The sequence below is a fragment of the Lepus europaeus genome, chromosome 14 (assembly GCF_033115175.1).
Source record: "Lepus europaeus isolate LE1 chromosome 14, mLepTim1.pri, whole genome shotgun sequence".
NCBI classification, from domain to species: domain Eukaryota; kingdom Metazoa; phylum Chordata; class Mammalia; order Lagomorpha; family Leporidae; genus Lepus; species Lepus europaeus.
The window spans coordinates 14594698-14609222 of NC_084840.1; the positions used below are offsets into that span (position 1 = coordinate 14594698).

At 40.1% G+C, this 14525-nt stretch overlaps 1 pseudogene; it reads right to left on the reverse strand.

The window, feature by feature from the left end:
• Positions 1-3212: 3212 nt before the first annotated feature.
• On the reverse strand, positions 3213-13041 carry LOC133773369 (vacuole membrane protein 1-like; annotated as a pseudogene).
• Positions 13042-14525: the final 1484 nt, after the last annotated feature.

A 14525-nucleotide genomic window follows, 5' to 3' on the forward strand; every position in this document is an offset into this window, starting at 1 on the left:
CTTTCAAAGAAATCAATAAATCCTTAAAAAAGTCACTTTAAAAGAACCTCTTGACTTAGACCCAAACTTGTAGACTGTTAAGAGATTTCTTCTCTGTGTTTCCTTTGTATTTCTTTCAGTACCTAATAACAGCATTTTAACTTTGTGTCCATTATCTTTCTCTTCATGAGTCATCATATTTAGAAAAGTGATTAGCATATAGCACGCACTTAACAAATGCTTGGTGAGTGGACTGATGTGGAAGTCTTTGCCACCAGGCCAGTCAATGGGGCTGCATACTCAGAGAAACCACCCAAGTGCTATGGATGCCACTGGGACAGTATGAAGAGGTGGTTAGGTCATGAAGGCTCCATCCTCGTGGATGGATTAATGCTGGTATCACAGGTGTGGGTTAGTTCTTAATGTGGGAGCTCTGATTTCCTGTTGCTGATGCATGCGTGCCCTATTGTCCTATTGGTTTAGGTGGATAAAAGAGACTAAGACACCAAGATACTGACAATCCTATTAGGATTTTATTTCTCTATGGAGATTTTTCTTCGGCATCAACAATGGAAGTGCCAAAATGAAATTTGTATTTAGAAATAACCTTTCTTGTTAATTTTAGGAACAAAGTTGAATGCATCTTTTAACCATTTTTCTTTTTTTATGATTTCTTTTTAGTTTCTGTTACATTTATTCATGTCCTTTTTCTTTTTACCCGACACATAGGATTTTACAAATTTCTGGAGCACCATGTGATGTTTCATTTACATTGTGTAAAGCTGTACATTACATTGTGTCATGTTCAACTACATGTACTCCTATCCCTTCGAACATTCATCATTTCTTTTCAGAGAAATCATTAAAAATCATTCTTGGAGCTTTTATTTTTAAAGGAAACCATACAGTACTTTATTATCTATACCCACCCTACTGTGATTATTTGACTTAAATATTCAGGTGGTGGAAATGCCCCAGTCTTCTCTCTGGAATTGGGCACGATAGTTGTAATGATTGTGGCCGCCGAATGCCACAAAGGCCGGGTTGCCAGCTGCAGGCCATCAGGTACTCCTTTGCTTCCCAGAGCCTCATGGATTTGGCAGGACAAAACGGGAAAAGCTTGCATTCCCTTCTACTCTCAGTTTGAAGAGCATGCATTCCTCAAGATTGTTAAAGGTAATTTAGGCTGTAAATAGAATCAAACAGAAGAAATATTAATTGATGGAAAAGATTTTTACCCCAGATACAGTATATTTCTATTAAGAAAAATTAGAATTTATTGTTCCCCATGTGCCAAATGTTATCCTAAATATATTCTATGCATTTTCTCATTAGAATCTTCAGCAGTGATATCTTACTGATGGAGGGAAAGGGCGCTTAGAAAGGCTAAGCTGTAATTTGTAGGCAGTAGGGATAGAATTCAAACTCAAGTGTTCCCATCTCAGAACCACTATACACCACTTAACCCCTATACGCCAGTCCTGAGATAAGGAACAATGTTGAATCAAGTTCTCTGGAAAATAGCACGAAGCAAAATCATATAGTGTGTTACTCCTAGAATAAAACTGGGCGGGCTATGTAGAATGACCTGTATCAGGTCAGGGCAGCAGGCTGCCACGGTGCCTGGGGGGACCTAAGGACCCGTCAAGTGACCCATTCAGCTTCATGTGTTGGAAATTACAGGTGACTGAAGGACTGTATACATTTGAACACATGCAGTAAAAAGGCTTAACAGTTGGATTTTGGTGGTCTTCGTTATTTATTCTCATCTACTGATGATGATGGCATTTTTTGTCCTGGATTCTAAAAAACACAAAAACAATAATGACAATTTGACCAACCTCATTCAAGCAAGGATGATAGTATTACAAGCCAATCATTGAACCTTCACGCAAATCAGGAACATTATAAATGTATTTGATTTAACCATGTTAAAACTGACTAAAAATTCATGATGGAAACTGGGGCTGAGAGAGGCAAAACTCCCTACAAGGTCATGTGACAGAGAGCTTTGTCATGGAGCCTAGAGCTCTGTACCAGTGTATTTAATGACCAGGAATCTCATTTCCTGTGTGTACATCCTGCTTGCTGCTCTTGACAGAAAGAGAATTACATATCAGGAGTGAAATAAAATTTGAGTCTGTGATAATCTGTTACATATACATGAAATTGCAGTATTCTTTATTTCTTTAAATTCTTCAAGAAATTGCACATCATACATGGCCTCTGTGCTAATACCAAACTCTTGGTAATCTAGGTTGGTTCTTCCCCTCTGCTGTCAGCAATGTCAGTGCAGTCCTCTTTCTGATCGCAATCTTGGTGATTACTTTAAATGAAGAAAGTGCAGCCTTCTGGTGCCAAAGCCCTCAATTCTCCTACTCCTCAACCCAAATTGTCTCTAGTCCTTACCCTTCCTTTCTTCCTTCTAGTTCCATAAAATGTGAAAAGTCTTCACTATTTTTTAGGATATCCAACTCTGTGTTGTTTCCTGTACTTTTAAAATTCTTTCAAAACCTGGCTTTGAAACAGTTCAGCTTGTCTTTGTGCATCTCTAATCACCTGATCTTCACTGTCCCCTTCCCTTGTGCTGAGAACATGTGTGGGCATCGCCTACCTCTGGAAATACCCTCTTTGTCCCGCCTACAGCTATTAGCTCTTCTGTTCTTTTTCTTCATAGCTCTAAATTTCTTGGAAAGTTGTCTGAATTGATTGCCTGCCCCTACTAATCCCTGATTCATAGCCTCATACCTTCCCTACCTTTCTAGTGAGATTGCTGTCTCCAAGGATAGCACGAACTCATCATTGTTAAGTCCAATGACTCTTTCTTATACTGAGCTCTCTCATATGGCTATGGCATTTGATCATATTTTTTTTCTTGAAGATATTTCCTCCTTTATCTTCTGTGACCCCACCATTTCCTGGCTTCCCCCCACCCTGTATTACTTCTCAGTTTTCTTACCTGGTTCCTCTTCCATTTCTTACCTCTTAAGATCAGATATATTCCCCCAGGTTCTCTACTCATTTTCCTTTTCTGCTTCCGCATTTTGTCTTTTGAACCATCTCATCTTCTTTGTGTTTTTAAGTCATACACCTCTTTCAGGTGACAAAGCTTTGGAACTACCTCTTACCCCCAAATATTGACATGATATAGGCCGGCTAATATTTATTAAGCATTTACTACATGATCTATTAAATCCTCACAACAATCCCATGGAGCTGGACGAGGAAACTGATCAAAGATCCAGACCTCCTAAGTTACTGTAGCTGGAATTCAAACCCCGGCAGTTAACTGTAAATACAAAGTAGCACTCAGCTTCTGCACACATTGTCGGGGCACTGTCTCCTTGAGACTCTATTAGGGAACCTAAACTGTCACCACCGAAGGGATGGCTACAACTTCACTCTCCAGTTACAACTTGAATGCCCTGTATTTTTGGAACACATTTCGTTGAGTTAAATTGCAGTGCAATACACTGCATGTATTTAAACTTTAGAATTTAGAGACTTCTGAGGTATTTACGTATCTGTGAAGCTGTTACTACCTTCAAGCTAATAAACATATCCATCATTTGATGATTTTTAAGAAAGCTATATTGATTTATTTGAAACTCAGAGTTACAGAGAGAGGGAGAGACAGAGAGAGAGGTTTTTCACCTGCTGATTCACTCCCTAGATGGCTGGGACAGCTAAGGCTGGGGCAGACCAAAGCCAGGAAGCAGGAGTTTCATCCGGGTTTCCCATGGGGATGATAGGGGCCCAAGTACTTGGGCCATCTTCTGCTTTCCCAAGTGTATTCAAAGGAACTGGATCAGAAGTGAAGCAGCATGGATTCAAACCCATATGAGATGCTGGCATTGCAGGCAGCGGCTTAACTGGTTGCACCACAACACCGGCCCCAATTTAAAAAATTTTAAAAAACTATTTTGTAGGCTTTATTTTTATAAAGATTTACTTATTTGAGATGTACAGGGGAGGGGAAGGGCTGGGGAGAGATCTTCCATATTCTGGTCACTTCCCAAATGCCTGCAACATCTGGGACTGGGCTAGGCCAAAGCCAGGAGTCAAGAAGTCCCTCTGGGTCTCCAGTGTGGGACTCAAGAACGCAGGCCATCATCTGCTGCCTTCCCAGGTGCATTAGAAGGAAGCTGGGTCAGTAAATTATGTAAATGTATGTAAATTATGCTGTTACAAATGTGGATGTACAAATACAAATACAGAACCTTTCCGTTCTTCGGCTATGCATCCAGAAGTGTAATTAGTGGGTCATATGATAATCCTATCTTTAGTTTTTGGGGAGCTACCGTATTGTTTCCCGTAGAGTACACTATCATACATTCCCAGGAACAATGCACATGATTCCAATTGCTGCATATTCTACCACAAAACTTGTTATTTTCTATTTTGTTTTTTAATAAAAACCATCCTACTGAATGTGATGTGATATCTTCATGAAGTGTATTTTCTTGTGCTTATTGGTCATTGGCACATCTTCCTAGAGAAATATCTGTTCAAGTACTTTGCCCATTTTTGAATTAGGTTATTTGTTTGTTTTGTTAAGTTTTAGCATTTCTGGATATATTCTGGATATTAATTCCTTATCAGATAGATAATTTGTAATTTTTTCTCCCATTCTGTAGGTTACCTTTTACTCTTATGACTGTCTTTTGATGAACAAAATCTTTAAGATTTTCTGAAGTCCAATTTGTATATTTTTACAGTTGTTGGCTGTCCACTAGAGTCATATCCAGGAAACAGTTGCCAAATCCAATGTCATGAGGTTTTTGTTCTATGTTTTCTTCTAAGAGTTTTAAAATTTTATGTCTTACATTAAGGCAGTGGATGCGTTTTGAATTAATTTTTGCTTATGTTGTTATGTAATGGTCTAATAATTATTTTATGAGTCATATTTTCCTGCTTCTTTGCATATCTCAAAAGCTTTTTATTTGATGCCAGACATTTGATCTTGCCTTGTTGGATGCTAGATATTTTTTAAAAGATTTATTTTATTTATTTGAAAGGTGGAGTAACGGGGGTGGGGAGGAGAGAGAATTTTTCCATCTGCTGGTTCATTCTCCAAATGGCTAAAACAACTGGGGCTGAGTCAGGCTGAAGCCAGGAGCTTCTTCCAGGTCTCCCACATGGATTATGGGGCCCACGAACTTGGGCCATCTTCTGCTGCTTTCCCAGGCACATTAGCAGGGAGCTGGATCAGAAGTGGAGCATCCAGGACTAGAACCGGCACTGCAGGTAGCAGCTTAACTTGCTATGCCACAGCACTGACCTCTATATTTTTTTTATTTTTTGTATTTCTACAACCTTCTTGAGCCTAGAAAGATTAGAAACTGTCATATTATTGGGTCTTGTTTTAAAGATTTGTTAGGTAAGAGTGTATCAGTGTTTACCTGAGGGCTAATTATTTTCCACTACTAACTCAAGAGCCTTCTGAGTACTCTATTAATGCCCCATGTATTAAAGCACTGTCCATTTTGGCTGGTTGGAGCAGGCACTATAGCTGGCTCTGTATGAATGCCAAATGCTGCACCCTTTTGTGTGGTTCTGTCCCTCTCCTTGGATGATTCCCTTGCATATGCTGATCCGTATTCTGCTGAATACTTAAAGTGACTTCTGCCTGTCTCTGGGGATAGGATGCTTTTTGGTAGCTTTCTAGTTTCCTATACCCTGTCCTCCAGACTCTAGTCATGTTGGTCACCCCACAACCCAGGCTCCATCTTGGCTCCATCTCCCCAACCTAGGAGGCCCTCTAGGCTCAACTTGGGTCCATCTGGCCTGCTCCATGTCCTGGGTTTCTTTTAAGTTGGCAACCTGAGGCATTTTAGAGCTCTCCTTGTTCAATATCTTATAAATTGCTCTTTTTCATTGCCTGATGTCCAGTGTCTTGAAGATCACTACCTTATTATTTTGGCCTGTTTTTGGTCACTATGAAGAAAAATAGAGCAGGATGTGGGATAGAGAGGAATATGTTTAGACAGATTACTTGGTAGTGCCTATAAATGGTCGATTTGAATATACACTGAAGAAAGTATGGGAGTGACCCGTGAGACTATCTTGGGGAAGAACATTGGAGGGGGGGAGATTAGCAAGTTTCAGAACAGCAATGATAGCATGACTGAGTCTCTGAGAGTCAGTGGAGGCTGAAACAGTTGATGGGCCTGGGATGATGGGATAGGGGAGAGACCCAGGTGCTCAGAGAACTTCTGATTCTCCTCTAAGTGTGATGAGAAGCTAGTGCAGAGTAGGAATTTTTGCACGGGTGAACATGTAGAAAGAAAAGATAGAACATCTTAATGGAGGACATGAAGGTGCTGTGTAGAAATTTGACTATAAGTGTCAAGAGGGGAGGCATATTTGGACAAAGGTAGTAACATTAGATATAGTGATAAAATATTTATTTATAGAATGTTTTCAGGAAGTACTAGTAAAATCTAATAGATCGGATGAGTATGGGAGAGAAAAAGTCATAAAGATTTATTCTCAAGTTGTGGGCCTGCATCGTAGTCTTGTTTACTAACATGAGTGACAATGGAAAGGAGAGTCTTGCAAATAAATTAAGTTTGAGATGCAAGTGGAAATGCCATGTAGGCAGTTACATATTCAAGTCCAAACTTCAGAGGAGAGATTGGAGATATTCTGGAATCATCAACATATATTTGCTGCTATATGGAGATCCTTGGGAAGTGTGAGACTAAGGAAGTCTAAGGACTAGTTCTGGTACATTTTGAACTTCAGAGGTTGGAGAACTGACACTGAATCATCCAGAGACCAAGAAGGAGCAGCCAATAGGACAGGGCAAACATCAGGGCAGTATAGCATCCTGGAAGCCCAGCACAGAAAATACTTCAAGAAATACGAAGCAGTCAGTCATATTGAATATTACTGAGAAATTCTGTAAGATAAAAAGTGAGAATTGATATGGATTATTTAACATACAGATATTTAGTGATTATTCATTTTTTATTATCTTACAAAGCCTCAAATATTGGGGGTATTCCATCATTAAATGGAATTTTGAGAAGCATTAAGATTCATACTATGTCTGCATCATTTACTCTTGAGATTGAATGAAAGTTTTATGTTTTTCCCTTGTCTGTGTTTAAATCCAGAGATATCCTCTGCTTTTTCATTTTTCATACACGAGACTATTAAAGGTCAGTTTGGGGAGCCAGAACCCTATCATCTCAGGGATGATAATATCTTTTTAAGCACTAAGTTATATTTGTTAGGAAATCATTAAATTTTACCAATAGCCAATATTTTATGTGTATGATGCAAAATGTTGCTGTAATTTTAATTTTACAAATACAGTTGCCTCACTTAAGCCACTAAATTCTTCATATGATTTGACTCTACTCTTTTCAATACATACTCATTATTTAATTATGTAAAGATCATTTAGAGGGGCTTATGTAATCCTTGAGACATATGATTTCTAATTGAAGCAAACTTCTTACTTGTCACACTGGGTAATAGCCTTGGAGAAAAAGTACCGTGAGATTTTTCAAAGATGGGGAAGAGGGTGGAAGTGGGTGCATGGTGTCAATGTGCCACGCTGTTCCCGGTGCCAAGGGCCCTGAGAGTGGAGTCCTTCACCCTCAAGAGCAGCTCTTTAGTAGATGTACAAGGGTCTAGCAGAGCCACTTAATTGTCCTCCTTCCCAAATTCACAAAAGGAGCATCCCAATTATCTGATTGAAAAATGGGTAAAAGAAGAAAATGGGATAAAATCTGTTGCATTTTTCACTATACATCTTTATGCTTTTGAAGTCAATAGTACTGCAGTGTGATAACAGCCAGTGTTTTAAAGACTAGCTCCATGGCTTCTCCCAGACAAGAGTGAAAGAACTAAGTCAAATAGCCACTCCCCTGCTTTAACTCTCTGATTCTTAGCATTTTTTAAAATGTCCCCCTGCATTTTATCCTTGAGCTTAATAAATTTTAAAAATGATGCTAAAATGTGAACCTGTGGTTGTACCTTCAAGCATATACTTTGTCACTGGGCATGTTGAAGTCAAGCAGAGAATGGCATTGGCACTGCTAGGGTGAGTAGACCTGATCTGGTTGTCTAAGTTATTTAAAGAGGGAGAAGGAGCTCAGGTCCTCCTTGAATGAGGGTTCTTAGGGTGAGGCAGGTAATGCAGTGGAAAGCAACAAGCTCAACACTTCTGAGACTATATAACACTTCTACCATGTGTCTAACATGGCCGGGCAGGAAATCTTTCTCATTTAGCCAGTTGTCCCTCAGAGATCAGCTATTCATGGCCTGAAGACACAATCCCCAGTGCTATCATCCTCAATGTTGAAATCCTCAAATATCAAAATCCATAAAGTCTAAAATTCCAGAATAAAAATCTCAAAAATATAACTCTTGAAAAGGTAATTTAAAATCCTTAAAAGCCATTTATTTATATTTTTTAAACAGGGTCTATTTGAGAAACATAAAAACATGACAGAGTATGTCATAGGTCACATTGCTCAATGAAAACGTGCATATTTTTGCAACCAAGAAACACTGCAGTATGTTCACTGGAGTATAATAGTTTTAAGCAAATAAGCTGTATTCATTTAGAACTAGACCAAAAAACCAAAAAGCATAAACACACATCACCGTGATAGTTCTGTGTTCCCAGCTTTAAAATCGCAGTAATCTGAAACACTGTGATGGACAACCTACAATGAAGCTTTTTAGTGAGCCCTTACTCCAAATGCATTTACCTAAAGAACTGAAATCTTGAGAAGTTCCGTTTTCCACATGCAGCTGTATGAAAACTGTCTGTTCACTGATCGAGGAAGGTGCAATGATTTTATGAACCTGCACAATGCTTACACACAAAGTCAATGTGTGGTAATGAACCTTCATGGTCAAATGCATAAAACAAATTAGAAGTCTCTAGAAGTTTTTGCACAATTCATGATTCCAGTACTAGATATGATATGAAGATGAAATACAGAGCATGGTGAACTATAAAAAATTCGTCCTTACGGCTTCCCTTCCCTAATAAACCTTGCTATTTTACCTCCCACAAAAAAAAAGTAATCTAATAATGAAAAATCACAGGGAAAAGCTAACAAATGGGAAAGAAAATTCAATATAAAAAGAAGTATATTCCAGGAAATTAAACAAAGCTAGTCTATTTTCATTGGCCAGCTTATATGATCATTAACTGTATTTTGAGGTCTTAAATCCTGATGAATCACTGCCTTTTTTTCTTTTAAGGCCTGGCTGTGTCTTTGGAGAATATATTTGCATGCCTTTTCTGCATGGTACTTTTAAAAATTCTCCCATATTTCTTAAGATTTTTTTTTTAAAATTTATTTGAGAGGTAGAGTTACAGCTAGTGAGAGGGAGAAGCAGAGAGAAAGGTCTTCCGTCCGCTGGTTCACTCCCCAAATGGCCACAACGGCCAAAGCTGCGCCAATCCGAAGCCAGGAGCCGGGAGCTTCTTCCAGGTCTCCCACAAAGGTGCAGGAGCCCAAGGGCTTGGGCCATCTTCTCCTGCTTTCCCAGGCCATAGCAGAGAGCTGGATGGGAAGAGGAGCAGCCAGGACTAGAACCGGTGCCCATATGAGAAGCTGGCTCCACAGGTGGAAGATTAACCTACTGTGCCACAGTGCCAGCCCCAATTCTCCCATATTTCGATATTCACCACCATGAGTATTCCCCATTTAAGGTTTCTATCTCCCACAACATGCTTCCATGTTGTTTCAGTATACAGAATGCATTCCACACTTACTCATATGTACATCACAGCTTTGGCTAAAATACTGGTGATAGAACAATGCCATCATTATGTGTCTTTTCATACTACCATACATGTAATTATTTTTGAACCACTCAGTAATTCTCTGGCTTCTAGTCAAATGCAGCTTTAATCTTTTTTTTATTTTTGTATTTTAGAATAATCAAGATAATGTGACAAAGTTTTTCAATGACTTCTTTCTAAATAGACAGAATTAAAAAATAGTATCATCTTATCCATGAGCCACCAACCAGATTGAATTACACTGTCTTAAAATTTAAAGGTAAGTTTCCTCAGAGGGTATGCAGTACATCATAAAATAGCCTTTCTGTTGTTGGGATAGAAATAGAGGGCAGGATGCTATGTTAAGTTGGACTTTGATTGATAGGCAAAATTGTTGTCCAATCTAGATAATCTGTGGACATTTTGATGTTTTAGAAAAACAAAGCACCATGCTGTTTTAATTCCTATAGCTTTGTAGTATGCTTTTACTTTTTATTTGTTGAACTCCTTTTCAGTGGTTCAATAAGCCTTTGACTATAATGTAATTAAATATGCTATCTCAAAAATTAAAGAAATAAAAATAGAACAAAAACCAAAGCAACAATTTATGACAAATCTAAAAAGCTTGTCATATATATCATAATTAGGAACTTTTTTGTGTGCCAAAAATTCTCTAAGTGAACCATTTGGGCCTTTGAAAGTAAGAAATGGCATGCCGATTTCTGTGAAGTTTGTGCTGAATATCACATTTAACCTTATGTTAATTGAATTGGGAGTGGCTGTCTTACCAGAACACACAATGGAAAAGCATGTTAGGGTAAAATAAGGACTAAACTGCTTCCTGGTAAAAAATTTTAAAAATTGATACAGGTTAGAAGAGGGCTTGGAGACCTCTGGATTCAAGGCAGGACCCTGTGCTATAATTTCTGAAGTTAAGACATTCCTTTGTTTATTTAGTTTCCTCTCTGAGTTCAACCACTGCAGGATTTGCTGGGCCTGACTTTGTGCCATGGCGTGAATGATGGGTGATTTCTCCCTCTTCTAGGACAGCCGGTTTCCCCTGGGATGTGTGCATTTTGTTTTGCTGGAAAAGTTTCTGTTGCTGATCCTGAAGACATTCCTGGAATGGCCTCTGCAGAGACACAGCTCTGCTGGGGACAGCACCAATGAAAGCCACCATCTGCTCTTCCATGGGCCTTTGGAATATGATTATAGAAGACTTTCTGGATATGCATTTTAGTGACTGCTTTTCCAATCAGTGTTCTACCAAAGAAGACCCAAAAAGATATAAGAAAGTGTCCACGTGTCTTTCCAGACAGGTCGAATAGCAGATTTGGAACTGAAGCATAGGCCGAAATTCCAAAAGAGCCAGCCTTCTGCACTGGCTTTTGAACTGCCACTTTAGCCTGGGAGCCAAAACCTTCTCTCTTTAAGCCTCAAATCTCTTCTCAGTGGGTTCAGCACCAAACAGCGGAGCTGCCCTGACCATGAAGAATGCGGGCAGCTCTGATTCCTGCATGGATACCCCATCTGATGTCCCACGTGCAGGCTGCAATCCCAACCTTTGAGATGATACGCCACAAAGAAGTGGCTCCTTCAATCCTATCTTCATCTGGAAAAATAACCAGGGCGAGGTGGTTCAGAGAAATGAACTGAACTGCATTCATAAGCAGCTAATGTAACGGAAGCTAGACATGGACTCAGATAATCCAGAAAGGCTTGTAGTCCTGTCCCACCCCTGCCCAGCAGAATGTCTGAGCCTATCCAGTAGTTACGCAAATTGTTTCTATAAATGTTGCAATATTACTGATGAGCAGCTTCAGCAGCATAATATGTGGCTGTGAGTACAGCTAACAGCAATGAAACTCACCACAGCGTTTCAAGGCAGCCATGACTATGAATTCCATACTTTCAAGATTATGAGAATTCCCGCAGAGAAATAATGCAAGATAATGAGTTGCTGTCGCCAAAGGACAATATTCTGTGATTTCTCTCCTCCCAATCACCCCTTTCATTTTCACTCATTGAAGAGGAATCTAATCTCTATGATGCTGTTCCTTATTTATTGCTGCACATTTCTGGTCTTTTTTTTTTTTTTTTTCATTCTAGACCATTTCATGGATGAGTAACTCTTGAGGAGTGGCCCTGCCTCTCTCCTTGGGATCCCAAGCCGAATCTCATTGCTCTCTGGATCCTGGAAGCTGTCCTCCAGCGTGCCTTCTAGCGTCACTTCTGTTGGAATCCTGCACAGACCACCTCCAAAGCAGTCTGATACAGCCTTTTTTTTTTTTTTTTTAAGAGGGAGAGAAATAAAAAGATCTTCCATTCATTGCATAGATCTGTTTCGCTCCCTAGACCACTACAACAGCTGGGGCTGCACCAGGCTGGAGCCAGGAACCAGAAACTCCACCCTGATCTTCCACTTGATTGGCAGTGATTCAAGTACTTGAGCCATTTTCTGCTGTTTCCTAGGCACTTTAGCCAACAGCTACATCAGAATTGGAGCGGTGAGGTGGCTTAACCTTCTGTGCCACAACACCTGGCCCTGATGCAGCTTTTTACGTCATTAAAAGTTCCTGGAATTTTTTTAAATTTTTAAAAAAATTTTTTTAAAATTTTATTTATTTATTTATTTATTTATTTGACAGGCAGAGTGGACAGTGAGAGAGAGACAGAGAGGGAGGTCTTCCTTTTGCCATTGCTTCACCCTCCAATGGCCGCCGCAGCCGGCGCGCTGGGGCCAGCGCACCGCGCTGATCTGAAGCCAGGAGCCAGGTGCTCTCCTGGTCTCCCATGCAGGTGCAGGGCCCAAGGACCTGGGCCATCCTCCACTGCACTCCCTGGCCATAGCAGAGAGCTGGACTGGAAGAGGAGCAACTGGTACAGAATCCGGTGCCCCAACCGGGACTAGAACCCCGTGTGCTGGCGCCGCAAGGCGGAGGATTAGCCTGTTGAGCCACGGTGCAGGCAAGTTCCTGGAATTTCATCAGCTGGGAGGCAGGTCAATGCAGACAAAGGATCCTTTTTTTCAAACTGAAGTTTTTGTCTTTACAGTATCACAGGGCCAAGCACTTCTCCAGAATTCTGGTGTCTACAACCTCTTACATTACATTTTAGAAATGAGGATTGTGGTTTTCAGAATTTCAACATTCAAGGTGTTAGTTGTTGAGATTTTGATTTTTACGGTTTTGACGTTTTGGGATTTCAGCATTTGAGATTGTGTCTTTCGGGGTTACGATCCATGCTGGCTGGCAGTGTGCCTGCTGGATCTTACGGCAGGCGACAGTAAATGGTGACGCACGCATGCCCTTGCCCCAGCGCTGCCACCCAGAAGCCATGCACCAGTTGTCCGTAGGTTTTATGGGAACTATTCCAGCTTGAGTAGACAACAGCAAAAGCACACCTATAGACAAGATGCTGGTTCTCAGCACTCATGGTCGGACCACATGGTCTGGTTAGAAATACAACCGCCAATATATAAGGGCAATCACAGCTGCAGACCAGGAATACAGGTTAATAAAGCATTCTAAGCCGGCGCCACAGCTTACTAGGCTAATCCTCCGCCTTGCGGCGCCGGCACACCGGGTTCTAGTCCCGGTTGGGGCGCCGGATTCTGTCGCGGTTGCCCCTCTTCCAGGCCAGCTCTGTGCTGTGGCCTGGGAATGCAGTGGAGGATGGCCCAAGTGCTTGGGCCCTGCACCTCATGGGAGACCAGGAGAAGCACCTAGCTCCTGCCATTGGATCAGCGCGGTGTGCCGGCCGCAGCGGCTATTGGAGGGTGAACCAACGGCAAAAAGGAAGACCTTTCTCTCTGTCTCTCTCTCACTGTCCACTCTGCCTGTCAAAAAAAAAAAAAAAAAATAAAGCATTCTAAAGTTGAGAGACTCCAAAGAGAACTTGGCTGCACTGTAACAGAGCTGACTACGGAAAATAGAAGAGCCTTTCTAAGGAGTCCAGATTGTGCATCTGAGAGATTCCTGTTTACTGATTTATAATATAGATTTAGGTTCAACTCCTGGCCTGGCTTCAAAGAACTTAAATCTAAGTAGATCCTGTCACTTTTATAATTATTTTAGCATATTATAATAAGGATACTTTATTTGATATGTATATATGTATATCACTATAAGAAAGTATTTGCAAAAATAGTTAACTATCTATTAACTATCAAAATAAATTTCTATGGTTAAGTCTCTGGGTGTAGAGTGGTTAATATCTAATGATTTCTTTCTGCTAGACTTTTTGATGTGCACTTTAATATTGTATTCTCACATCAAGCTTGTGATTTTCATAGGAATTTAAGGCCCTGAGGCTGGTTACCAACTGCTTGCCATAGCTGAGACCCTATGCATTGCATGTTTTATGTGTATTATTTAATTCCCACAACAACCTGAAGGATGTGTAAGACTAGTCACAGGTAAGAAAGCAGAGGCAAAAAAATGTTCAGGTGACTTTATCAAGAGTCACAAGGTTAAAATATGGAGAGGTGCTTTTTGGATTAAACTTTTGTTTGGAAACCCTACTCAGTTCTACTAATGTGCTTTGTGTACTGAGAAATGATTCTAACCTTTGAATACTCTAGTTTGTTCCATTACATGGTATCAGTTAAGACTATAGTTAAGTAGGGTTCCTGTAACTACTTGACTTGCCCTCTTTCCATTTATTTTCCTACCTTAATTATCACTTGTGTGTTCCATTCTCTATCAGTAAGAGATAATTTATAATAGAAACCACTACAAATTGTGCTGCAAACTTTAAGGTACTCATTTTTTTTTAAAGATTTATCCAT